The sequence below is a fragment of the Mauremys reevesii genome, linkage group 1 (assembly GCF_016161935.1).
Source record: "Mauremys reevesii isolate NIE-2019 linkage group 1, ASM1616193v1, whole genome shotgun sequence".
Taxonomy (NCBI): domain Eukaryota; kingdom Metazoa; phylum Chordata; order Testudines; family Geoemydidae; genus Mauremys; species Mauremys reevesii.
The window spans coordinates 202,695,337-202,722,845 of NC_052623.1; the positions used below are offsets into that span (position 1 = coordinate 202,695,337).

The following is a 27,509-nucleotide window of genomic DNA, read 5'->3' on the forward strand; positions in this document are numbered from 1 at the left end:
TCAAGAAAAATTCAGGTAGCACAGCAGAGAGAAAATGAGGAGTCCTCTGGAATGATTCTAATGGTGGTATGGAAGATAAGGAAAGCCCAATCACTGTGTAGTAGGAAATTTAAGGATCAAGAGGCTGCTTTCTTCTTTGAAGGGGAATCTATGAAGAGATCTATCTGCTCTTCTGCTAACTACTTTGGATTATTATCCTAGTGATATAAAAGCCCTTAAAACTAAGAGAAGTGGGACCTTGGATCATTATATCTATGATATAATGGAACGATGTACCAGTTAGAGAGGAATAATATAAATGCTATAATCAAATGAGTAATAAAAACAAATAGATCAGGCTTTTCTTCCTCTGTGATACCATTCAAATTCTCTCGCTCTCACCCCTCCCTCTCACTCCCTGAGGAACAGAAACTACCGTACAGTGCCTTTTGAGTTCTGCCTGCCTGCTTTCTTCACTACCCACCTACTGTAAGTAGTAGCTCCTCCCACCTGCACATAAAAGCCAAGTGCATGCTACCAGCAGCTGATCAGAGCACTTTCACAGTCCTCCACTGTTGCGAGCTAGTCATCTCCTCTCCTTGGAACTTGTGCACTCAAGGTAAGGCTACTGCTACTTCAGGCTTCTATTCTACCAGGCTAGTTTTGAGGAAGTCTTAATGTCAACTGAACCACTGTCTTGCTGCATGGTGTTGGTGGAGATTTTTTCAGATGTCAAGTCATCTGACATTTAGGTTAGTAACTTACTGTTGTTTTAGCAATGAAATGAAAACATTTCTTGCTGAGAAAAAGATTAACATATGTGACTGGGAAAAGCTTTTCTTTTCTGTTCTGATTGATTTTGAAAAGTTCAGTACTATATCCAGTCAAATTTTAACAATTTTTACTCTGTTAATATTTTCCATCTCAGTGAGGGTAGCCCAGTCAAAATTGTCAACAAAAGTGCACTTTAAAGCTACCTAACATTTTCCCTTAAAATATACAATACACTCAAAAAGGCCTGCTGGTCATTTGGGGATGTTTTTGAAATGTACAAGACAGCTTCAGCAAATCTTCTGATCCAGGTTTTACTGCTTTGGAAAAAAAACATATTTGAACTACTGCCTTCACAGAGGAACAATAATCATGTGGATGTTAGAAAGGGGGGAGGAAAAATTCACCATCTGGGACTAAACATGATTTAAGAACATATTTCAAGAGCAAAATTCCACCTCTTGCAACAACAGGACATCATGTATAAAAGCACTGTGTTGATGAATTTTGTTATAGCTCTAGCTGTTTGAACTATGTTTATAGATGATATATAAAGTTGTCTTCCTATATCTTTTATATATATTTCAAATGTTATGAGAATAATAAAGAGATCAAATATTTTAGCCTAAATAAGATAGTTAAGCTAAACATATTAAAGCAGAAAAATGTCTTTTAAAAATGTTTTTACTTTCCTTTCTGTTCATCTGTCCATCCTCCCAGAGATGAATCTAAATGATTTGTACTGGTTTCTCAAGTTGTAAGTCAAGGTATTTTTAACAGCTGGTCACCTATTTAAACAAATTCCATCATACAAATCCTAATCCTATAATGCCTCCGTAGTATTCAGCAATGAGAGAGATCAGGAATTATTATATGAACAGTAGATGTTGATTGTACCTACTGTGCACATATTCTGTATGTAATACATTTCTGCAGTTAAAAGCTGGTATTTCCTTCATTGTAGCCAAAGAGCTCCTTTTCAAGTAATGCTTTGCTTTCTTTCCTGAGACTTTTAATACAAAATGTCTTTTTATAAATAACCACCTCTGCACAATAGCTACAAATACAGTAGCTACGATAGAGTTGTATAACCTCAGCATAACTGTTCATGCTACTGTTTTCTGTGTAGTGTATCTAGGAGATCTGTCCTACATGTTACACATTATCTATTTTATCTTTCAAATGAGTATAAAAAAAATCCCCAACATCTTCAACTGTTTCCTTGAAAGGTTACATAAGTGTTTAAAAAAAATCAAAAAAATCCTGAGGTTGCTACTAAGAACAAAATACAGTACATTCCACAGCATGCATAAGTTGGAATAAAAACTGTTCTTTTTGAAAAACAATTAATCCACATAAACTTCCTCCATGAGACTCACAAAAAAAGCCTAATAGTTTTTTTCCTAACTGATATTCTAACACTATCTTGCAAATTCTTATTTCCAGCTTAACATCTGATATTTTTGTACGGAAGAACATAGAAAATATAATTTTAGGAATATATTATTTGTAGAATGTAGCTTACAATAAAATCCTACCATGAAGTCTTGGTTCTGATGCACTGTGTTGCCTTACCTGGTAGAGCAGTTCCCAAGAAGAAACACGTCACAAAATACATTTGGCACAGAACATTTGCATGCTCTGAAGTACCTTTTAGTAGAGATTGCTGTGAAATGTGTTATTTTTGCATATGAAAATAGATCCTGGAACACATCATAAAAACTTTGTGTCTAATTAAACTAAACTAGAATCTCCTGAGGGCAATTTATCCTTTAAAATGGGCAGTTAATTCAGCCAACCATCATTTCGTAGTATTGAACTAAGGAAAGTTGAATGCAGCAGGGATCTAAGAGAAGTTACCCTTCTAGACATGTGCTTTTCAAGGTTTGTAACACAGCCCTCATTTTTCTTGGTGCTGAAATGAAAACTGGTTTTTATAAAGACCAATTTCTGCTCTGAGAGCAAATAATACTGTTCAGTTTGAACAGCAAAAGCACACCCATAGATGCACCCAATCAGTGCTTACTTTGTAATGAAAGAGGTGGCTCAAGTTTTTTATATTCATAACCGATGCAGCAAGCCCCAAGGTGCCGGGGCAATGAACTGCCAAGCCTAGAAGTGCTGGGGCTCAGCCATGGCAAGCCCTCGCACAAATTAAACACGGCACCCAGTCTTTTTAAAACAGTAGCGCAGATACATTAAAAAAAATTGGAAGTGGCAGTGGAAGAAGGTGCTCAGATACAAGTGCAATGAGCATGGCATAAACCCCCCTGAGTTGATAGCATGTATTAATCTTAAAGCCACACTAAAGGGGACATAATGAAGATTAAAAAAAGGTTGGGGTGGACATGTCCAGTCATTCCTTGTAGTGGCTGCACCTATATTTTAATACTATTCATTAAGGGACTGATCTGATCAATGGGGAAACTCCCACTGATGTCAAGGGGCTTTGTACCAGACCTGTAGATACACAGGCTAAACCATATACTTACTTTGTAGATACTAATCACAATCACCGTGGTATCAGAGCCTCAAACATTCATGAATTTATCCTCACAGCACCTGTGTAACATAGGGAAGTATTGTTTCCCTTCATTTTTACAAGTGGGGTGTGGAGGCTACGTGTCTTGCTCATGATCATAAATGAAATTTGTGACAGAAGACGGACTTGAACCCAGTTCTTCTGGGCCCCAGTCTAGTGCTTTAACCAGAAAATCATCTTTTCTTATCCACTGTGCATCCCTCCCTTTGGTTCCTTGGGCCTGAGCTACCTCAGGAAGAATGAGCAAAAACAGATTCCTCTAGCTACTATCAATAGCCAAGAAATTGTGTGTGATACACACATACTACAGTTGGTACTTGACAACTAAGTAATAATAAACCTTAAAAGTTAAGTTTGTATAGAAAGTGTGAGGTGTTTATGCAGAATCATTTATATGCCGAGTATTACATGCATCATGTTATTTTTATGAGTTTGCACAATAGCGTGGTAATTAGATTAATATTTTTGGCAGAGATTGGCACTGGTGTGAGAAATATCAGAGCAAATTTCCATCCTCTGCCCTTCTAGTCTTTGGTGGTGCTCCTTGCTATTGTGCAATGCAATTCTAAAGCACTCATTCTTTTTACACTCTCTCCCTGGTGGCATCTCTGTAACCCACATGACAATACCACAAAAAAAATCTTTCCCCCTTTGCCCTCTCCCTGAAGTCTGGGTCCCTAAACCCCATTTATGAGCGCACCGAATTTTAACACTAAATTTCTACAGCTGCACTGTCCTACAAGAAAGGTGGAGGCGAGAGTCAATGGCTCATGAATTTTGAGCCTCCTCCTCATGTGCAGTGTGTAAACGTGAAATACTCTTTCCCTAACCATCAGCTCCCTGAAAAACAGTATGTGAGAAAACTATAGCTCCCATTTCTATGTCCAAAATGGTGGATAAATATGAGGAGACAAATGAGAGTGTCAGACTCTGGTTGGCTGTTGCTATATGGAACAGTCCGTAGTTCTAAGGAGAAATACTTATTTGGGAGGGAACAGAAGTGAGCTAGTGCTGCCTGTCCCCATTCGTTGGATGTCTATCATATGCTGATGTTTGGTCTAAGAAATAATTGTCATAGCAGCCTTTGGGGGCACTGTCGTCTCTTTTTTAAAAATAAAAGTTTTCACTGTGGACATGGAGCACTGGAACGGAACTCTGAGCGCGTGAGACAGACAATTAAAAGATCAGTAACACTAATAAGTAACACTATTTATTAGACTAGGAAGAACCAAGACCAAGCATCTGGTGCAAATGACCTGGTGAAGGAAGGTAGCAGTTTGTAATGCACCTTGATGTACTGCAATATACGCTCAGGGATAGGTATAAATGTAGAGTCTGCAGGGGAATCAAAGAGCTGTGAATCGGTTTGAAACAGAAGGGTTTATAGAGATTATAATGAAATTGACTGAAAGACTTAGTGCTGACTGCAGAGAACTAGCCTGTATTCCTCAGATTTCTACCCTGAGAATCACGTGGGTGTTTTCTTTGTCTATATTATTAGGCATTAATGAGTCTGGGTTAAGGCACAGTTTTCTTAGTTCTATTGATCAACTTAGAAAAACAACCTTGAGTGCTAGACGGAAACGTTGATTAATTTGTCCATCCATATTCTACTGCTCCAAGGGGAGAGGAGGGTGTTCTATCCAGTTTGGGGGAATGACCAGGCTACTTTGCCGCTGTCTAGCTGCAGATAGTGCAAGCTATTCACTTCTGCAGCAGGAATAAGTAGCACTCAGGCACCCCATCCACTCTGCAGTGTGCAGACAGAGCAGCTCAGGAATTTTTCACCCCTCTACCACCACTTCATTTTACACATCTCAGACAGCAAAAGGGCTGAATATTACCCTGAACTTTAACATCCACATGTTCTGCCATTACTGCTCAGTTTCTTGACATAAAAGCTACTCTGTGTTCCTGGGTTCTTTGCCCTTCTGGGAGATAATTTTCTATTCTCACAAATGTTGCACTTCTAAGAATAACATTTGGTCATCACATTATTAGGAAGGGCTACACTAGGCAACAAGAAAAGACAGTGGAACATTGGCTGCTTGTTCCATTTTTAATGAAAATTAAGGATATTTAAAATAAATAATTATATTGGATGCATCCTAATTTTCCTGCTGTGATATACTGAGATTATGTGAGTGAATGATGTTACCCTCTTGTGGCATGTCCTCAAAGAGGATAAGGGATCTACTACTAGCAGCAGCCCAGGGAATTCTCCCTTTGCTTAAGTCAGTGGTTCTCCACCAGGGATACAGATACTAAGAGGTCTTCCAGGGCTACACCAGTTTATCTAGATATTTGCCAAGCTCTATGAAAAGTACTAGCGAAGTCAGTAAAAACTAAAATTTCATACAGACAATGACTTGTTCATATTGCTCTATATACTATACACTGAAATGTAAGTACAATATTTATATTCCACTTGATTTATTTTATAATTCTATGGTAACACAGAACATAAGCAATTTTTCAGTAACAGTGTGCTGGGACACTTCTGTATTTTTATGTGGGATTTTGTTAGCAAGTAGTGAGGTGGAATATGGGGATACACAAGACAAATCAGACTCCTGAAAAGGGTACAGTAGTTTGGAGAGCCACTGTTAAGTTGTCAGTCAGGTACATATGTGTAGTCCTGTACAAGGATTCTAGCCCTGTATCCTCATGTGTTTGAGCTATATAATAGCTAGGCCTGATCTCTGCTGTCATGGATACACTACACACCAATAAATAATTCTGCTTGGTCTTTATTCATATATTTATGAAATGTAGCAATGCTTTCTCATATTACTTTGGTGTATAATGAATGTAATCTGTCAACAGGTGATCAAATTGTATTACTATTTCGCATATGGGCATCTTTTAATGTACTGAGATCTGATGCAAAAAAGTTTATCTTTCATGGCAGAAGCCAGCTAAATAAAATTCAGTGCATCTGGCATATAAGGGTAAGCTGCTGAGGGGTTAGATGTAAGGGTCTCTTCTTGAAAGTAAGTGTGAACCGGTGCCCTCTTCTAGGTGGCAGGGTGTGGGAATGGGGGTGGGGGAGGGAAATCAGACTTGTTTGAGTGTTTATCAGTTCCCTCTGCTGGCTGCAGAGCCTACAGTTTCTGGAGCAGCTGTGTTTGTGGAGGCAAAGGTCGTAAATCCTATTCCCAGTGCTGCATGTATGCAGTAAGCTGATGACTGTGGTGTCTGTGCATGTATGTGGACCTCATTCATTACAGGGTCTCATCCACACCTACACCGAGTTCAACAGAAGGGCACTCAAAAATAATGGTGAATTCCAAGGAGGTTAGAAACATTCCATCAAGCATCTCACATCTTGCCAGCCCTGTGATTTACCAGACTGTTCAGTTATGCATGATGGAGGATGCACTAATATACTAAACCCACACCTTGCGCCTCTTCCCCAAGAGGACCATGTATGTAGCTATTACACACTGATTTTTCAAATGTTTCTAAATGTATTGTCTGTCACAAACATTCTAGGCAACCCCAAAAATGTAATGTTTTAAAATAGCTATAAAAAAATCCATATTTACAGATCATTAAACAAATGACTCTGGGGGAGAGCATCCCAACCTAAGCCCATTTCCCCTGATTCCCTAAGGAAAGTCCTGTGTAAACAGGTTATGCTGCCTATTGAGAGGCTCAATAAATGTTGGCTATTTCAGACCAAGCTGGGGGTGGGGGGAAAGAGAGGAGGGAGGGGAGGGAAGCAAGTTCCACGGTCAAGAGGTTTTTGCTCAGAATAATCTATCCACCAGGCCCCAGATGCACAAATCTAGGGACTCTCGGGTCAAGCATCTCAGCTGATCTCAAGTGCCAAGGATATCATGGAGAGAGAGGTGGCATTTAGGGTACACAGAACCCAATTCACAAAGGGCACTAGAAGTCAAAACTAACAAGAAGAAGCCAGAAATAAACTATTCTTTGAAACATCTGTATCATCCACTCCCTGCTAATGGGGAGCCTCATTCTACACTACAGCAGAAGGCAAGGAAGGCACAGATAACCACGGTATGGTCTGCATTTGACCTTCAAGTCAAGAGAACGTGCAGAAAAGCACTTTTGGCCACTGTTGCTACCCACACATCCAAAACTCAATCAAGGGCCCAACAAGGTCCCTTTTGTTGTGAACTGAAGTAACAAAGAGATTACAACCTCTCCAGTAAAGGTACGGATATTGCCTCAGATTTATTCAATACAATTTTAAAAGAACATAATTGAAAATGGTAAGGCCCATCAAATCTGACTGAAGAAAGCTAGGCAAAAATTCAGTTCTCAGCCACACAACTGATGGCTGCTTTGCTGTTCTGTTCTCCCCATCTTGCATGGAACTCCAGTCAGAGCAGAGGAATTACAACAGTGGCTCTCAAACTTTTGTACTGGTGACCCCTTTCACATAGCAAGCCTCTCAGTGTGACCCCCCCTTATAAATTAACACCATTTTTAATATATTTAACACCATTATAAATGCCGGAGGCAAAGCAAGATTTGGGACGGAAGTTGACAGCACGTGCCCCCCCATGTAATAACGTCACAACCCCATGAGGGGTCCAGACCCCCAGTTTGAGAACCCATGAATTACAAGGTGGTCACTCTGGGTCCGGGTTGAGGAACAGAGGCAGGCTAATGGGGGAAGCTTACATTGCAGTGTCCTTACTTTACCTGTTTTGTGGATGAAGGGAAAACTTAAATCTATAGAGTAGTTAGTTCAGTACCTCCCACCAGCACTAAAATTCACATAACACACATTTAAAAAAATTAAAAAGCAGCACTCTGAGCTCATTCCCTTTCAATCAGTGGCTAGAAATTACCATAGTAGCACATCACATCATTTTCTGGGGAGGAAAAAGGACAATGTAGGCCTTTAGGAATAAATCTTTTGTGCTTTAACGGTTCCAAAAATGTCAGTGCTTGTCAAGACATTTTTGAAATAAAACCAAAGCAATGTTAGTAAGTGAACTTTCCAAGGCAGCTCTGGCCAAAACTGATTCTTAGATTTCTGTTCAGTAATAAACTGCCTCTGTGGTTGCTGGTCAGGTAGGGAGGAGCACACAAAGGGCCAAAGCCACATTCTGGTCAACCCAAAAGAATAGAATAAGAACCCACAAATTGCACAGAGCACTCCAGTGAATGGAGGGACTCCTGCCAGCCCTGCAGAAAGGTGTGTATCATAACTAGAAAGGGAAGGGTAACAACCCTTCTGTATACAATTCTATAAAATCCCTCCTGGCCAGAGGCACCAAAATCCTTTTACCTATAAAGGGTTAAGAAGCTCAGGTAACTTGGCAGACACCTGACCCAAAGGACCAATAAGGGGGACAAGATACTTTCAAATCTTGGGATGGGGGGGGGAGCCTTTTGTTTGTGTGCTCTTTGTTTTTGGGAGTGTTTGCTCTTGGGACTAAGAGGGACCGGACATTAATCCATGTTCTCCAAATCTTTCTGCATAAGTCTCTCATATTTCAAACTTGTAAGTAATAGCCAGGCAAGGTGTGTTAGTTTTATCTTTGTTTTCTCAACTTGTAAATGTTCCTTTTGCTAGAGGGCTTACCTCTGTTTGCTGTAACTTTGAACCTAAGACTAAAGGGGGTTCATCTGGGTTCTTTGAATCTGATTACCCTGTAAAGTTATTTTCCATCCTGATTTTACAGAGATGAAGTTTACTTTTTCTTTTAATAAAATTCTTCTTTTAAGAACCTGATTGATTTTTCAGTGTTTTAAGATCCAAGGGTTTGAATCTGTGTTCACCAGGACTAATTGGTGAGGGGATTACCAAGCCTTCTCAGGGAAAGGGATGTAGGGGTTTGGGGGGGGGAATATTTTGTGGGAAGAGGAACTCCAAGTGTTCCTTTCCCTGTTTCTTGTTAAAGCACGTGGTGGTAGCAGAGTACCAGGTTTTAACCTAAGCTGGTAGAAATAACTTAGGGGGCTTTCATGTGGGTCCTCACATCTGTACCCCAGAGTTCAGAGTGGGGAAGAACCTTTGACAGGGGAGTTCAATGAAATCTAGCTTTTCCTCTAAAAATAAAACCCTATCTCTATCTTCTGTGATCACTCACAGGGATCACTTCAACCTATTCTGAAACCAAAACAATTGCCCAGGGAACAATTTCCCGTGTGTAACTGTAGATGACTTGTAAACACTCAACGAGTGTATACGTCAAAAATCACTACCTGCCTGTCGGGTCAGTGTCACTACTGCACTTTTTAGCAGTCCCTGTGTGAATGAGCGAGGCAATAACCATAAGGGTTCATGTCAAGGCCTTGTTGATGAATAGCACTACAGTATATTCTCCAGTGAAGGACCCTGAACTGGCAGGAAGATGTACAAGATGGAGTGAGGGCTGGAGTTCCTTTCCTCCTCCAGTTGCCATGGTGCAGGGAAATACCTATAGGAAAGGAACAGCGGGATGTGTATAAAACTGTGCAATGATCCCCCTGAAACACTCTTGTGCCCATGTGCATGTCTGCGCCCCTTCCATGGGGGAAGGATGCTAATCTATCGCCCCAAGGATTCCTCCTGCAGCCGAAGGCAGTTCTGTGCCTGTAATGGAGACGCCTACAATTCTCCCCAGTTCCACATAGCATGGCTCCATTTGAGCTGTGCTACATTGGCTTTCACAGTTGCCATTGGCCAAGAAGTCCCAGTGCCCAACCAGAGAGATGCTATAGACCATTATTTGCTTTCTCAGAAATGACATGCTTTATCGTGTCAATGAGGCCAAGATCCTTAAAGATATTTAGGCTCCTAACTTCCATTGATTTCAATGGACGTTAGGTGCCTAAATACCCTTGAGGATCTAGGCCTACATGCTTAAGCTATCACTGACCCAAACATCCTTTTATTGTGCCATAAGTTTGCATATGAAAATTAGTTGCTGCCCATGTTCACTAGCCAAAGTCCATGGTCATATGAAAGTGGAAATAATATCCATATATCACATCTCGTAGTAAAAACTGCATCTTAAAAAGCAAGGCTGATTTTTGGTCACAGGGAGCCAATCATTTGAAGCCCTAAAATTTCTGTTTTTGTGCCACTGTGAAACTACCAAATCATTTTTAAGTTTTGTTTTTTAAAGATTCAACACACTTTGTTCATGAGCAGCCAGTTGCAAATACTTAGTCCCTGAAATTCAAAGTGTTTGTTAATTTTGATAGGGCATATAGCTTCTATGATCTCTGTTTCCCAATTGGATAAAGATAATTCTTAGAATCAGATTTCAGAAATAAATATTACCCTTAAGGAGTTCAGAATTCACTTGCAATGAACATCCTCTAATATTCACTTGAAATGCTGTTTCCAACACCATTCCTAACACTAATCTAGAATATTCCCTGAAAGTGAACACAAAAGAGGCACAAAACATAGGCAAAAGCAAACAAAATTATGTATTGGAGCAAATATTTGTGGACAGTTGGAGATATTCTCCCAGCTGTTGTCCCTTTATACTTGCTACACATTGTTTGCTACATGAAAATGAGGAAACACACACTTACAAAAATCCATTAGGTGTATTTTGACAGATGTTTTTGTAATTCAGTGAAAATTCATAGACAAAAGGCCTGATTCTGCAAAGTGCTGAGTTTGGGGATACTGTAGTCCTTAAATTTCCACTGTAGCTAAAGGGGCCTGAAGTTACTTAGCATTTCTGCAGAGGCACTCAGCACCTTGTAAGCTCAGACTCAAGAAGCACCAACCCATCCTTTCCTCCTTCCCTTGCTCCACCACATAAGATAACAATCATTGTAATAAGAAATTTTTGTCTCAATGAGCTATTTAAAATCACTCCTCACTCTATAAAAACACTCTTGTACAATGTTGCTTACACTGTAGTAAACTTGACTCTCAAAACTGTTACAACAACAGGGTTTTATTTCACTAGATATTTTAAAACACAGTTATGCTTGTCACAATATTGCTGTGCTCTTCTGCTGTTTTTATCCTGACACTGGTAGAAGTACAGTAGAACAGTTACAAACATCTAGGAAATGGAGGGTTTTCTTAACTCTGAGCAAAACATTATGGTTGTTCTTTCAAAGTTTACAGCTGAACATTGACTTAATAGAGTTTTTAAACTTTACCCTGCAGAAGAAAAATGCTGCTTTTAACCACCTTAATTTAAATGAAACAGCACAGAAAGTTTCCTTACCTTTTCAAATATTTTTTTAACTTTCCCTTTTTTTTAAGTAGTTTATGTTTAACACAGTACTGTACTGTATTTTTTTTTGTCTCTGCTGCTGTCAGATTGCGTACTTCCAATTCCAAATGAGGTGTGTGGTTGACCAGTCGATTCATAACTGTTGTTCATAACTCTGAGCTTCTATGGTAACACAAGACTTTCAGTGTAATTCTTCTTGCACAGCATTTAAGTTTCTACATCAGGGAGGGCTGGGCTGAATTCAAGATTTGAACGAGAAATCTGTAGGGAAAACTCGGGTGCTACAGGAAGTGGTTTTAGCAATACAGTAGGTGGTGCTCTTATCTCTGAGTCAGCCTAAAGCAAGAAATGTCCCAGCATGGCACTAGGGGAGATGGGCTTCTGGAGATGCCATCTCCTGTTTGACATGTGAAACTACAGTCTTCAACAGTTGTCTTGTATTGACCTTATGGTACTTTTCACAACACTAGAGGACTTATTGTCATCATCTTGGCCAAATTACAATGTGGGGATTTATTTTGCTTCCTTAGAAACCACATGTAATTTACATTGGACACAGCATTTTGGTTTTTCACTTCTTGTCCTAAATTGCTTTGTGGTATTGCTATGCACTGTAAAATATTTGCAGCATTCCTCCACTTGAATGATAAACGGTTATTATCCTTACCTGCCTGTAATCCCAATGGACAGCAAAGGAGCCAAAAAGAGCAGTGGTCCTAAAATTGTCATGCTCCCTTCTCTGAAAACACTGTGCATTTGAGGCATCTTGTGTTTAGCAAATGTAGCCAGAGGACAGCCATTATGCACGACATCCTTCAGCAGGCCTATGAGAAAATTCTGTGTACCGTTATCTCGGATTGGTTCTGGTAGTGCCAGAGGGATGAGAATAGAAAAGTGAGGTGTGGCCCATCTGTAGGAAGGAAGGTAATGGTACCATGACTCATGTGAGACCCATGCTGCCAGAAGAAAAGGAGATGTGGTGAGTTGGAAGAAAGACCAGCAGATGCCGCTGTTGATAGCATATGCTACAGCAGGGGTGGGCAAACTATGGCCCGGGGGCTGCATCTGGCCCACCAGAAGTTTTTAATCTGTCCTTCAAGCTCCCGCTGGGGAGCAGGGTCTGGAAGTAAAGCAGCTCACCTCTGCCCTGCCTCCTCCCCGAGCACGCCATCGCTGCTTCACTTCTCCCGCCTCCCAGGCTTGCAGCGCCAATCAGCTTAGGTGCCGCAAGCCTGGGAGGCGGGAGAAGTGAAGCAGTGACAGCGTGCTCGAGGAGAAGGTGGGGCAAGGGTGAGGTGAGGTGGGGTGGGGTGGGGAGTTCCCCTGCATGCCGCCCCCCCCTTACTTGCTGCAGGCGTCCCTCCCCGTGCTCCTCTGCCCCAGCTCCCTCCGCCTAAATGATGGTGGCGACCGGGGCTGCCGAAGATCCGGCCGCCGTGGTCACTGCCAGAGAAAATGCCATCCTGCCAAAGAAAATGCCGCCCTGCCAAATCCTAGCACCCTAAGTGACCGCCTAGGTTGCCTAAATGGTTCCACCGGCCCTGATTGTGGCCCTGGTCCACCACTGGGGCCCCTACGTGCTTCCACAAGACAAATAATAATTATAATAGATGAAAAATCTGCAAAACAGCAGAAGTGTGAATTTCACATAGGAGACTGGGAGTCAGGCGTAGCTCTGCTGCAGTCCCTTGAAAACACTCCTGCTAACACAGATGATTGGTATGTCTGGAAAGGTATTCTGCTAAAAACTGCAGCTCCCTCCCCTTGCTAAAGAAGCATCTGAGCATCTTACATACAGTAGGCCAATCAACTTATCCTCACAAGCACTCTGGGAAATAGTATTACCCCCATTTTACCAGAAACTGAGGCAGAGAGAGATGCAGGACCAGATTTTCAAAACAGCTCGCGGATGGATTTTCAAGCGCTCAGCACCTGCAACTGGGGCAAACAAAAGAACTCAATTCCCACAAAAGGCCTCTCAATAAGAGCCATTTTCGCAGGGGTGCTCAGCACCCTGGCAGCTCCCACTGTGACACTTGTGGCTAGATTTTCAGAAAAGCTCCTTCAAGCTTGTCTCAGTGCCTAAATGGAAGCTTTGCTCTTTTGAAACTCTGATCTCATTTGTGGGTGCCTGATTTTGAAAAAAGTCTAGTATAAGTCACTTGGTCAAAGATGCAGAGAAAGCCTGTCAGAGCTCAGAACAGAACCCACCTCCCCTAATCCCTAGTCCAGTGCCTTAGCCCCAAGCCTGTCCTTTCTCATCAGCAAAAACAGGAAAGGTTAGACATGGGCAAGAATCACAATGCCAAATAACTGGTGATACCGATGCCTGCCAAGAAAAACGTCCAGATATCTGTGGGTAAACCAAACAGCCTCATTTTGGTACCTCCTCGAGAAAGGATTACTGCTAAGAATGATGCCAGCATCTGTCAATTAGTGTTATGTTGTTTCCTGATGCTCCTATTCCTTTCTGGGACCGTACTACATATTGTACTGTCTCTATCAGCCTCAGATTTCCAGATAGCCTTAGGCAAGATGACACTGTCTAGTATAATGGTTAAACAGCGGTGGTCATGTCGGTAAAGATCACTGGTTTCATTGACTATTCCCTTCATTTCTGAACATAAGCAACCACTTAGCTGCAGTTGTGCTAAATACTTAGGAGGAAGCATACACTGTTCTTGACTTGACTCTACCTGTGCAGGAGCAGCAGCCTCCTCACAGGAGTTTGTTGGCTGCACAGTCTCATGATGTTAGAGGTTGCCCTAACCGACAAATGTGGATCTGCATCTGGATTTTGAATACTCCAAAGTAGAGTGAGTGAGAGAGAGAGGGGAGCACTCAGGGTTTATTTTTTAGCCTCTATAAAGTCAGGGGCCACGTACAAACCATGAACTCAGATTTCAAATCACCACAGAGCTTCTGGATTCCTTCTCTAAGCTATAGTATGACTATACTATCCAAACTGGCACATGTTGTGCCAGTCTCTCTTGCCTAGAGTCTACTGTGTGGACTGTCATAGGATTCTGTCCAGGAGATTAAGCTTGCAGCCAGCAGTATCTGCCTCAACCCCTGTTCCAGCATTCAGACCATCTCAAAAGTTGATGATCTAATACAGTTTGTTAATACAAAAAATGAGATGTTCCATTACTAAAACTTTTTAGCTGGTCTACAGTCTAAAATGTCATATAACAACTGTTGATCAACAATGCTTACAAAGAAATAGATTCATAAAACAGCTCTGACTAAGCTATTGTTGGGGGCTGAGCTCACTCACTATAAGCCAACATGTTCAGCTGTGTCTTGTCCAGTCACAGCTAAACACAGCTAAGTTTATTTAGTGGTATTGGAAAAAACCCTCGACAGAAAAAAAGGGTATCTATTGTGCTAATAAGTCATTGCTAGACATAGTCTGGACAGTGTGAGAGTTTGTTCTCTGCCCTACAGACAATACACAAGTTATAGTACACATAGGATCATGATAGCTGTCAGCACTTAAGCATTAACTAATTACACGTTGGGTCAGATTCTGAACTCTGTTACACCAAAGTAATTGAAATCAGAATCTGGACTCCTGAGGCGTAGTGTAGGTAAATATTACTACCTTGTTCCCTTTTACCAATGGAGCAACTGAGGCAGAGAAGTGAAACTGCCAAACTTGAGACACCTTAAAAGGTACTCAATTTTCAGAAGGAGGGTGTTCAGCACTGGTTGAAGATCGGGCTCCTTTAAGGTACATCAAGGTGGGCACACAAAATCACTAGTCACTTTTGAGAATCCTGGCCTTCATCTTGTGAGAACCTTCGCTTAGTTTCTAACCCAAGGAGGCAGGGGCGGCTCCAGGCCCCAGCACGCCAAGCGCGTGCTTGGGGCAGCAAGCCGCGGGGGGCGCTCTGCCGGCACCGCGGGGGCAGCAGGCAGGGTGCCTTCAGTGGCTTGCCTGCGGGAAGTCCGCTAGTCCCGCGGCTTCTGCGGACGTCCCGCAGGCATGCCTGAGGAGGGTCCGCTGGTCCCGTGGCTGCGGGAGGTCCGCCGAAGCCGCGAGACCAGTGGACCTCCCGCAGGCAAGCCGCTGAACACAGCCTGCCTGCCATGCTTGGGGCGGCGAAATGCCTAGAGCCGCCCCTGCAAGGAGGTGCATGTTAGTTTAACTAAGCTTCAGAGAAATCTCTAAATTTATCTTGAACAGAACCAAATTTCCAGGCCTTTAGTGATTCACCCCTTATTTAAACGACAAAGCAAATTGCCGACCTGTGAGTCTCATTAACTTAAAAGTAATTTATTAAGCAATATGAAATGTTTAAACTTAACTATGAGAATTACAAAGAGAGAAAAAGAATGTGCTGCATACCACCTCTACAAAACCAAAAGCTGTTCTATTATAAATAGAGTTTGTTCAGTAATAGGAACATAGGAAATTCCATTCAAGAACAGACAAATGGCACATCTTGTCTGGTATCCTGTGTCTGGCAATGGCCTCTACCCGATACCTAAAATATTTGGCTCTCTTAGAACAGGAGAGACTGTGGGCCCATCTACCATCAAGGTTACAAATCAGAGTTTCCTAACTTCCCTTATGAGTATGTTTTTCTCTGTCGCTTGCAAGAGATTGTAAGGTGGGGGCATGGACCAGAGCAGCATATGCTCCCCCTGCATGATGCCTGTTACAATGGCTGGCATTGAAATGGGGCAGGACCTGCCCTTACTCCACTGCCAGCATTGCTAGAGATCCCTCATCAGGGAGCACAAGGATCAGAATTATGCCTGAACGTGGGTTAAGGGGACAAAATTCCTTGAACTCTCTCCCCACCCTGGCAGAGAGACAGGTGTTATCTGGCCCTTAATTAGCAACCATTTTTCTGCCAAGGTCCAGATCTGTTAACAGGACTCTGGGGAATCAGTCATATATACCTGCCCTTGGTCCTGTGGTTTCTTCTTACGCAACATTTAAGATTCTGTACCAGGAGAGCTGAGCTGAATTTAATACTTGGATGAGAGATCTGTGGGGAGAAGTTAGGGGCTGCAGAAAATGGTGTTAGCAGTGCAGTAGGTGGTACAATAAATTTTATTGCATGCATCTGAATGTTAACAATTCATTAGGTGGTGCATGTGAAAATCTATAACGGTGCAGATTTGTGTCAAAGTATATGATAGAATCAGATTCCAAATGTCATTAGGGAAAAGGGTGAGAAACACACACCTGCCACTCTGACCAAAAAGTCAGATTTTACCCCATGGTTTCATTAGATGAAGTATTGTTCAAGTGGCCATTGTACCCTGTAAGTCCCACCACTAAAAAAACCAGAGTCTAGAACAATCACATTCACTGTTACACAGATTAAATTTAGTTCCAGCTATAGAATGTTAGAACCTTCTCCACATTGTTTTCTGCTTGAATACTATATGTTTTGCTTGTGCAACTCTAATGAAAGTGACTATTCTTTAGTAGAGTGAAAACATGGGAGTCAGGACCCCTGGATTCTATTCCCAGACCTGCTGCTGACTTGCTGGTAAACTTGGGTCAAATCACTTAACTTTTTATGACTCAGTGTCCCCATCTGTAAAATGAGGATGTTAATACTTGGCTTATCATGTAGGAGTGTTGTGAATTTTAATTAATTAATATTTTTAAGTGCTTTGAGATCTTCAGATGGAAAGGGCCCTAACATAGTATAGCTTTGATTCAGTCAAATACAGTATTGATACGTTCTTTACTGAACATGATATAAAAACAAATTTCTTTGCTTCAAATCTTGTCTTGACAAGTAAGAAACTCTGTCCCCAAAAGCCAAACACACTGACTCATGTCTTTAAGTGTCATGGTAAATTTGTTCTTTTATAACATGTACTAGTTAAGCTTTGAACTTCTGTTTTTTTGGAAAAGCCATAGTGGAAAAATATTTTCAGAGAGAGCACATTTCAGATCTGTCAACTGTTATGCATTTTTTAGAAAAAAAATCCACTTAGGTATTAGCTTTAGTTGAGGCAATTTGTTGTCGTCTGGCTTTCACGATAAACTGAGGTGATTAATATTGTAAATAAAATATTCAAATTTTGTGTCTCAGTTTTCCAGCTCTCACTCATTCAAATCTTTCAGTACTTTGTCAGCTTGAAACTCACTGCTGTAACATGAAAGAAACGGCAGCTTTGCAGGAATGTAAGAAAATAGTGAGCCTCTGAAATATACGATAGACAGTCCAAAGAGAGAATACTTCACATGTTAACTGTGAATTATGAGGCTACACCTATTATACACATTCTGACAATATCACTGGAAATAAGCAAAGTTTACGTAGTTTATGAGGTCTTCATAATTCTGAATAGTGTATATATAGCCTTATACAGTTTTCCTGGGCTGTCTTAATATTGATATTTAATATCATGTCTGATTGCTATTAACAGTTGAACAAGAAAACTCGTGCTACATTTGATTTTCAATACTGCTACCATCTCCATTACTGTATGTTGAGATTGGACAGCAGAAATCATTCAAATATTGTCCTAATTGATTTTAGTAAGTTTATTTTTCAAAAGCACTGTAAATATTTCCCCGCCATCCACCCACTTAATTTTTTCCTGGTCAAAATGTCACAGCTGTGAAATATAGTGGCAGATGACCCCAAAAGCATGAAATATGACTCATTTTGCTAAATGACAGAGGGATTTTGGCCCTATTCATCTATATAAATATTACAACAATACATTATTTAGGGATGAGCACATTAATTCTAGTTATGGAAGCAAGTATGAGTGTCAACAACTTCCCGTGAGAAGAAGACACCGTTAAGGCCTGTTTGAAATTGAAGTACATATATCAGCCTTTCACAATGATCTTCTGCCCCAAAATGATTTCCCATGTCTCCTTTCCTACCAAATACTACCAGTTACATCATTAACTAACTAGTTGCAAATTCAGCCTTTTTGCTGTAATTGGGACAAACGGCTAGAACCTTTTGTCCTATACGGTTACGAAACTCAGGACACCTGTAGTTCTCACTTCTCATGTTTCTGTGTAAAGAATTACCGGTAATCATTTTTAGGCAAGACAAAGTGGGTGGAGTCGCAGAGGGTCAGGGATCCAGACAAAAGAAAAGACAGACAAGTATCAGAGAAAGGTTGGTCACCGGTAATGGGATATTATAAATGTATTTAAACAGGCTGCCTCAGCCTAAAATTTGGTAATAACCTAATGAAAAATCTAACACTGGGCAAGAACAAAGCTGGCACTTAATGCTTTGAGACTCTTTAAAGCCTTGTGTTTAGGCAAACTCTTATATTTTCAGGGGGTTAATAATATTTCCTTTATTAACTTAACATTTTTTCTGTCTTAAAAAATCATCATTTTGAACCACTGGAAGAATGACTAGTCCAAAATCTGAACTGTTTGTGTGATCTTTCTGTTGTTAATAGTTCTTAAATTACACTTCACCTTCCAGTCAGAGCCTGCTGCAACAATCTCTTTTTGTTGCAAGTCCATTGTACAGTACCTTGGATTTAATCTGAGTTAAAATGCACAATATGTTGTATGGGCAGTAAAAATAAGGTGTCTTGACTCTCAAACTAGATTGAATCAAGAGTTTTAAGAATAATCAAAACCATATTTTTCTAGCAAGCAGAACCAAACATATACCTACTTTTTAATTATGTAAAAAAAAAAAAAAAAAAAAAAAAAAAAAAAACACCTGCAGTCTCTCACCCAAGGAACACTAAAATACTAGCTTTGTGTTGGATCAAGTGTAGCGCAAAGAATCAAATTATACATAACAGAGATAGGTGTATTAGAAACTAACTAGAGCATGTTAAGTCTTTAACTCTGCAGTACTGGAGCTTTATATATCCTTCCTGATGCATTTTAGAGACCTTGCATGACTTTGCATAGGTGGTATGATTTAGAGAACAGGACTTTATTGATTATTTTTCTGTTACTAAAAACAAACATGATTTTATATACAAACACATACATGGGGGTATATACACACACACTTTCAATAAAGTCATACGCTAAATATCTTGGGCCAAATTCTATTCTCAATAACACCAGCAGATAGGCGCTGATCCTGCAAAAATTCATGCATGTGAGTGAAAGGAACTACTCACATGTGTAAAGTCAGTCCAGTAGGACTACTCATATGTGTAAAGTTACCAATGTATGTAAGTTTTTACAGGATCAGGGCCTAAAATCAAAGTGACTCCATAAGCTACTCTGGGTTTGGAGTAGTGTCACTGAGAGCTGACTAGGGATCTTTGTACTTATTCCCCTCCCCCCAACACACACACTCAAAATTTTAACAAAGTTTCTTTATCAGTGGGCTGGAAAATTCTAATATGTGTTTTCTTTCTGTTTTGACGTTGGGCCAGCAGCAGTGCAAGTAGGGCAGAATGGTACGGCATACCAGAAAGAGGAGGAGCAGAAGGTGGGGGCCGCTCGGTGGCCCCACGCCCACAGCTCCTCCAGCGCAACTGTACCGCCCCCAGCCCTTCCACGCAAGGTCTCCTCTGGTCTGTATGGCAACCAGCCCTGCTGGAGGATAGGGCTGGGGGCAGTAAGGGGTGCCGGAGGAGCTGCCGGTGTGGGGCCATCCGGTGGCCCCATGCCGGCAGCTCCTCCAGTGCGGCTGCTGTACCGTGGATGGGCTGAGGCGCAGGGTCTCCTCCGTCTGTACAGCAGCCCCACCAGAGGACAGGGCTGGGGGCAGTACAGCAGCCACACTGGGAGGAGGACAGACAGAGCCTCCCCTCCCCACGTAAGGGGGGGGGAAATATCATGGGGAGGGGACGGGGAGAGCATGGGGGCCCTGGGCTGGGTGGGGAGGAGTCACATGGAGAATCACGGGAGGAGGTCACATGCCCCATGGGGGGGCAGCATACCAGTAAGAAATGGATTCCACTTGCACCACTGTGGGCCAGTCTCTTATTAATATAAGTGGAAGTTATCTGAATTGCACCAAAGGCAGAATATACTTAGGGTCAACAGTAATGATACAAAACTTACTAAAAATATCAAGTATGTTCAAAATTCTGTACAGACAAAAGCAAACCACAACTCCTGTGACAAAGTTCTGTCCTTGACTCTGTGGGTCCTGCGTTTCCTGGTGGATTTTTGCTAGCCTCAGAGGCTCCCTGTGACCCTCCACGTAGCCCTTCTCTCTCTAGAGGCAATGGTCACAGCTTACTGAGCCATTTTCATCGTAAGCCAACAATGGAGGTGAGGAGAAGCAATCCTCCCTCACACAGTCTCTGTTGTCTCCTAGTCTCAGTGATTAGTCAGGGAGGGGAGGGGGGAGCCCAGGCCTGCCCTCTACTCCAGGCTCCAGCCCAGGGACCCTATGGTAGCTGACTTTTTGGAAATAGGACATGTACAATTCCCTGGGCCACTTCCCCACAGCAGCCTCCACTCAATATCTCCTTCACTGTTACCTCCAGGCCTCCTCCCTTACACCTGATATGATTGGTACTGCTTCGTTCCTCCAACGGCGCAGCTCCTAGCACCCACACCTCACTGACTAACTGGAAGGCTTTTAACTAGTTCCAGCCAGCCCTTGATTGGCTTCAGGTGTCCTAATCAATGTAGCTATCTCCACTGCCTTCTAGAAAGATCTTAATTGGCCCCAGGTGTCTTGATTAACCTGGAACAACTGCCATTTGGTTACCATGGTACCAGGGATTTGTTTAGCCTGGGGCTAACATACCTGTTCCTCACTACTTTCCTGTAGCCATCTGGCCTTGCCCCATCACACACCCCTATGAGACTTGGGGGCAGAGGGTGACTAAGCATTGTCCCTGTTTTATAGTGGGAAATTGAGAAGAAAGGTGAAATGACTTGCCCAAGGCCAAATTCTTCCCTCGTTACCAGAAGTGTAACTCCACTGAGTTTAATGGAGTTGCCCCCAGGTAAGTGAGGGAAGAATTTGACTACCTGTGCTTGAAATCAAATGTTAATTGTCTTAAAAAAATACCATATTTCAGTGGCACCCATGAGTGATTTCAGCATCCTGTGTTTTATTTTCCATGTTTCTTTGGTACTCCAATAATGGCAGAAAACACAGGAACTGAAACAGAGGTCATGAGATCCATTGAAAAGAGGGTAAAGTGGTTTCTAACAAAAATATTTATCATCACAGCAAACTATTTTGATTAAATGAGAGCTTGCAGTGGTGGTGTCTGGTGACATGCTGCCTAAAATGATGATACTACAAAGCCAGGATCCTTATTTGTTTCAAAACACCCACTTGCATTTTTCTTAATAGAACTATCAGTTTGTGACAATGCCAGATTCACAGAAACTCCTCCAAGAATACACTCCGAAGAATGACTTTTTGATCCTGTTGTGTCCAGTTAGCCAGCACATGGACTGAGAATCTCATTGTTGGCTTTCTAACATTGGATTTATAGAATGTTATAATTAACAACAGGTGACTGGCAACATTACATGCACAGCAAGCAACGTGAAAAGATTGGCAGCTCAAGAGCCACCTGTGAATCATCAAAATCTTTCCTCGGATAAACTCGGTAGTGATTCTGGTAGGTTTTCATGGTTATTTTATCTTTTTTTCCCCTCTCTCTCATATTACAGGGGAGCCATTATCCTTCTGTTGAAGTTCGGTGGGGCTTGTTTTTGCAAGATGGCCTGAGATAACCTCCCTGCTCTCACATTTACCCATCTGTAAAATGAGAAGAATAGTGCTCTCTTTCCTATCTCATAGGGACATTTTGATGATTGATTAATTAATTACGGTTAGATTGCAGCTGACCCTTGCTCAGGTGTGCAGGGGGGTTGGAAATGATCAAGGGGCTTTGCCTGCCTCTTTCCTCCTCATGAACGCCCCATACCAGGACTAGTCATAATTGCAGGACGTGTGCTCAGGGAAATATAGGGACAGCTCTCTTCAAGTGTCCCTAGGGACTGGCATCACCCCAAGAGAATAGAGAGGAAGCGCAGGCATGAATCTTTTTTACCTGAGCCTTTGGATCAATACGGGGGAGCAAGCTGCAAAAGTCCTCCAAGGACAGTGCATCCAATCCATCCCCTGCTCCAGAAGAAGCCAGGTGAGGGGATTACGCTCTACATTGCCCTTTAGCTAGGGTTGCATCTTAAAGGCAGAACACTAGCTTCTGTAGCTTCATTTTCAGAGGGCCTGAGTATTTGCAGCCCCCCTGGGAGATTTGTGGATGTTCAACTCCTCGCCGGGGGGAAAATCAGGCCATTCTTTGTACCACGCTTTACAGAAGTCAGGCACAAAAGGGTGTTGTGGAAAGAAAGACAGAAGGAGAGAGAAAAACTGCATCCATGCATTATATAAAATACGATAAGCAGATACATTTTGCTTCAGAGAGCTCTAATTTCATCTCAGGAATTCCATTTCTGGAGGCTTCACATTATTGGTTTATGTTGGCACAAGAACACCAAAATGGAATGATAGTTGCACAACCTGATTATTTAGGGCTCAGTCCTGCCGTGACAGGCATAATGCCTATTACTGTGGGACTGTTATGGTCATTACCATTAAATTTTGCGGCAAATGTTTGGAGGATTGGGCCTTTCACCTCTAAGAATTGCTTCATGCTATACATTTATTCACTAACTAGTGAGTTATAAATTAAAATGGCATTTGAAAGCACTGCAGCCACTGTACCTAACAATATAACGGTCCTAGCAATATACTTTACTCCATGCACTTTAAGGTTAGCTCGTCACAGTGGAAAAGAGAGAATATTTAACAAGGTATTTTCATAATTAAGTAATTCTCATCCCACATTGTTGTTTTTAACCATGATTTAACATAAGAATAGCAATGCTGGGTCAGACCAATGGTCCCTCTAGCCCACTATCCTGTCTGACAGATACTTCAGAGGGAATGAACGGACAGGGCAATTACCCTCTTGTCTAGTTCCAGCTTCTGGAAGTTGGAGGTTTAGAGACAAACTTGGTTGTGTCTCTGACCATCTTGGCTAATAGCCATCCTCCACAAACTTACCTAATTCTTTTTTTGAACCCAGTTATACATTTGGCCTTCACAAGAAATACTTTTGGCCTTTACAACACATTTGAAAGGCTGAAACTGTACTCTGTTTCCTTAATGAATTTTCTTTTTTGTTCACCATCATAGACACACTGTTTACTAAACAAAGGGATGCTGGGGAGTAGTGGACAGCCATCAACATGACTTTTGGATCATAGCCTCTATCTATTCACTGCCCCCACTACTATAGTAGCTGATCAACTCAGAAACATTAATGTAATTATTCTCACAATGTCTCTGTGAGGTATGAAAAAGCTATTGTCCTCACTTTACAGAGGGGTAACTGAGGCACAGAGAGACTAAGAGGCTTGCCTAAGACCATAGATATGGAATTTGTGGCAGAGTGGGGATTTGAGCCCTAGTCTCCTGAGTCCCAGCCCAGTGTTTAAATCACTAGACCATTCCTTCCCTGTCAAGGCCTTTGAGTTAATAAATAAATTAAAAAAAAACAAACAAAACCAAAACACGCAACAAAAACTAGCCCATGCATATTTAAAAAGGCATTTGTATACTTAAGCCACCGTTCCAGCAATCACCTAAACTGGTGATTTTTTGGCAGCTAATACAAAGGAAAAGAAAATGTCCAAAAGCACACCAGAAATTCAGTGCAGTTGTTTTTTAATTATCCATATATTTTCACAATTCTTCAGCTTTAGCTCTGGGCCTACCATTTGGTTGTGTATATGGGCTTCTTCTCCCTGACAGAGAACTAGATTTCATTTTGCCAAAAGAAGAAATAAAAGGTAGCTCAAATTCTGGGCCTATAAATTTTGAGAAGTATTAGCTCTGAATGAGGCCTATTCTTTCTCCCAAACATTTTGGGCCTGGTGAAGAACTGTTGCCTGGCTATCAGTCTTGAAGAAGCTGAATTACCAAAATTATAAATGGCTAACCCAGCACTGTGGAAGGAGGGGAAATGAAAAACATGAGTCAGCAAACAAAAAAAGTGAATAAGATTGTATTAGCATATACACAAATAGTGGTGGTTTTCCTTTTTTCTTTATCTATCTGGCTAAAAGTAATAAATGTGTCAGTCTAGGGAAAAAATGAAATAGCCATGTGGAACTACTAGCTGTAGAATATGGGTGCTGATTGGTTGAGTGATCACTGATGTCACAATGGTCTAGGACTCTTGGCATGTCATAGGTAGATGCCTTACTGTAGCTGTACACCATATGGGTATTATTCATAAAGTAAAAATGGCTGATAATTTTAGAACTGGATGGTAAACTGCAAAACCCAGTGATGATTCAACTTGGTGATATGCTGATCAAAAAGAGCTCTCATACATGTTTGTAACTACTTCCATCACATCACATTGCCTGTACAGATACAAATATGCTTCAGTGTGACAGAGAGAGAGAGAGAGAGAGAGAGAGACACATTCCTAAAATCTAGTTATAAATAAAATATTGCAAAAAACTCAATTAAAATTGTTAAAATACAGTGCATAGTTGTATAGAAATATTATATTAAACCCATCTTCCAGGATACTTGGTTTAAATGAATGTGAGATACGAAAGATACAGGCTCTTTTGTACATATGAAATTTCTTTGCTTCATGTGTCAGTTACACATCTCCAGAAAATGGAACTGAATTCACACTAGCAAGCCCGAGCATTTTTTCCTTCAACAAAAATATATTTTATGCTTCTGTTCCATTATTAAATGCAGGAAAAGTACAAAGCTCAAAGATGCTGTGAGACTGCCACTGAACATGTTATGCACATCCACAACGTTCTGTCCTGAACCAAATTTGGTGTGTTACAGGGTAGGATGCCTGTGGGGGACAAGAGTCTGTTGTTGCTATCCAATCATTGTGTTTTAGGTCTTCCAGGGGATCTTTTCCATCCTGCTTTCATTGAGTCAAAGTCAAAGGCGATTCTTGCAGGGAAGTTTGTAGGGATTCGGAGCAAATGACCTTACCACCTTAGAGAGCATTGGCCAATTGTTTGAGAGAGCAGGACCTCTTTAGTTAGAAGAGAGAGATCTCTTCATTTGAATTAGATTGGTTCCCATTCAAATCATTCAATGGTTTTGATCATTTGGAGGTGCTTCAAAGGTTTATATATATATATATATATATATATATATATATATATATATATATACACACACATACACACACACACACACACACACACACACACCCTCTACACCTTTCATTAAACCACAATCATGGTAGCTCATGTTCAAAAGTATAAGGAAACAACTTAAGATTATGCTGACTCTCAGGAAAAATCTTCAGAGGGGTGAAAGAGAGAAGTCCAGTAATATATTTAGATTTGATCCTCTTCCCATTAAATTTTATGGAAGTTTTGCCATTTACTTTAGTGGGAGCAGAATCAGTTCCCTTTATGGTAGGTCTCAGATTTCACAATCAGCTTGGTTGCTGCAGTGCTTCAAAGTCAACCAAGGAATTTTATTAGAGTAAAGGCTTCAGTTTTATTTTCTTTTAAAATGCCCCACTGTTGTCTTGATGTCTTCCCCCTTTGTAGTATAATCATCTGGTTTCCCATAGATTCTGGTAATACTTCAGAATGAGAAAACATAAAAGCAAATTTTCTATGTCTGAAAAGTATCTAAGCCTTAATGTTGTAATTTCTTCTTCATCATCATCATCTCCTCAGATGCTTTTCTCCATCACAAGATTCAGGGATTGCTTTGAAATCTAATCCAGTGTTTCTCAACCTTTTTGATACCAGGGACTGGCTTGCTGCCTTCTCAAATTGTGTCAGGGAGATCTCAGGGACCAGTGCCAGTGCATGGACCTGTCGTTGAAAAACACTGCTCTAAGCCACCTATAGGACTTTTTGACAAGTTAGAGATGCCATTTGTACTGTTGTAGCAGATTGTGTCAACATTTTCATTAGAAAATTCGCTTTTCAGAAGTTTATAATTCTGTACACAAACACAAATCACTTTTCTTTTACTTCAGTTTCAAAAGGCAAGCATCACAATGACCCTCCTTTGTGTTGGAGATGGTTTATGGGACACCCAGCAGCTTGGTCATTATTAGGATCTTTCTGTCTCTTGTAAAAGTTATTACGATTACTTTCAGGAAACCAATAAAACTATCCTATCCATAGGACCAGTAAATAGCTAATGACAGTTCATTCTAATGAGGTAATGCTTATAACTGGATTCCTTCAGAATGTTGTTTGGGTTAGAGTTTCTCTGAAACTATCAGAACTGGAATTCTTGGGTGTGATTCTTCACTTTTTTGCACATTGTGTTGTTGTTAAATGACAACACAAAGCAGTGGAGAATCACACCTTCTGGCTCCACTACATTTATACAGTTTGAGTTTAGCTCTGAAGAAAATCAATTGCTTTTCTAATTCACTTTGTGACCGTCTATGCCCCTAGGGTCAGCACCGCATGGCCTGTCACAGTCTATAAAGCAGCCCTTCAGTGCAGGGCAGCATGGCCTAGTGGCCAGAGTCTACAAAGTGTTGGGGCACCCTTTATGGGGTGGGGCAACCCCAGTAGGGGGGTCTGGGTCCACCCAACTCCACTGGGCCCCAACAGTGGCATAGTGGCTTGCCACTGACTCAGCAGGGGGGTCCTACTGAAACATGCTGAGTTTCCCCAGGTGGGAGGTACCACTCTGTCACCCTCCCTGGGTCACTTCCTACCGGAGTCTGTGTTGGGGTTTCCCCCATGAGATATTGGGTCCTCTGTGTTTGGCAGCGCCAGTTGTCTCCAGGGTTTCCTCCAGCTGCCAGGGTGCAGGCAGACCGTGGATGGCTTCGATTCCCAGCACAGGAGCTTCCCAGACAGGTCCTTCCCCTGCAGCCTCCAGCCCAGAATGAACTGGTCTCCCTCCCTTTATACTACTAGAGCACTTGGATCATGCCCAGTCTTGCCAGGTAGGCGGGACTTCCGCTGTCAATACCTGGGGCTTAACCCTGTCTGGGCTAGTGTGGGGTAAGCAGACCCCATCACACACCTCTTAAATACAAGACCAGTAAAGCCTGAAAATCTCTGTCTCTGGGAATGCATCTGCAGTACAGTCTTTCAG

General features: G+C 41.5%; 1 protein-coding gene and 1 long non-coding RNA gene across 3 annotated transcripts in view; one reads left to right on the plus strand and one right to left on the minus strand.

Moving 5' to 3' along the window:
• Positions 1 to 27,509, minus strand: part of LOC120387096 — a 257,617-nt gene that overhangs the window by 131,925 nt on the left and 98,183 nt on the right. The window lies entirely within an intron of this gene.
• COL8A1 (collagen type VIII alpha 1 chain) overlaps positions 20,098 to 27,509 on the plus strand; it is a 109,338-nt gene continuing 101,926 nt past the window's right edge. Inside the window, exons 1-2 of one of the 2 annotated variants that reach the window (XM_039507247.1) lie at positions 20,098 to 20,210; positions 21,879 to 21,987. The gene's annotated coding sequence lies outside the window, so the exon portion shown is untranslated. Of the gene's footprint in view, positions 20,211 to 21,210; positions 21,358 to 21,713; positions 21,988 to 27,509 lie in introns of those variants that run through there. The other variant, XM_039507256.1, reaches the window with a different exon arrangement.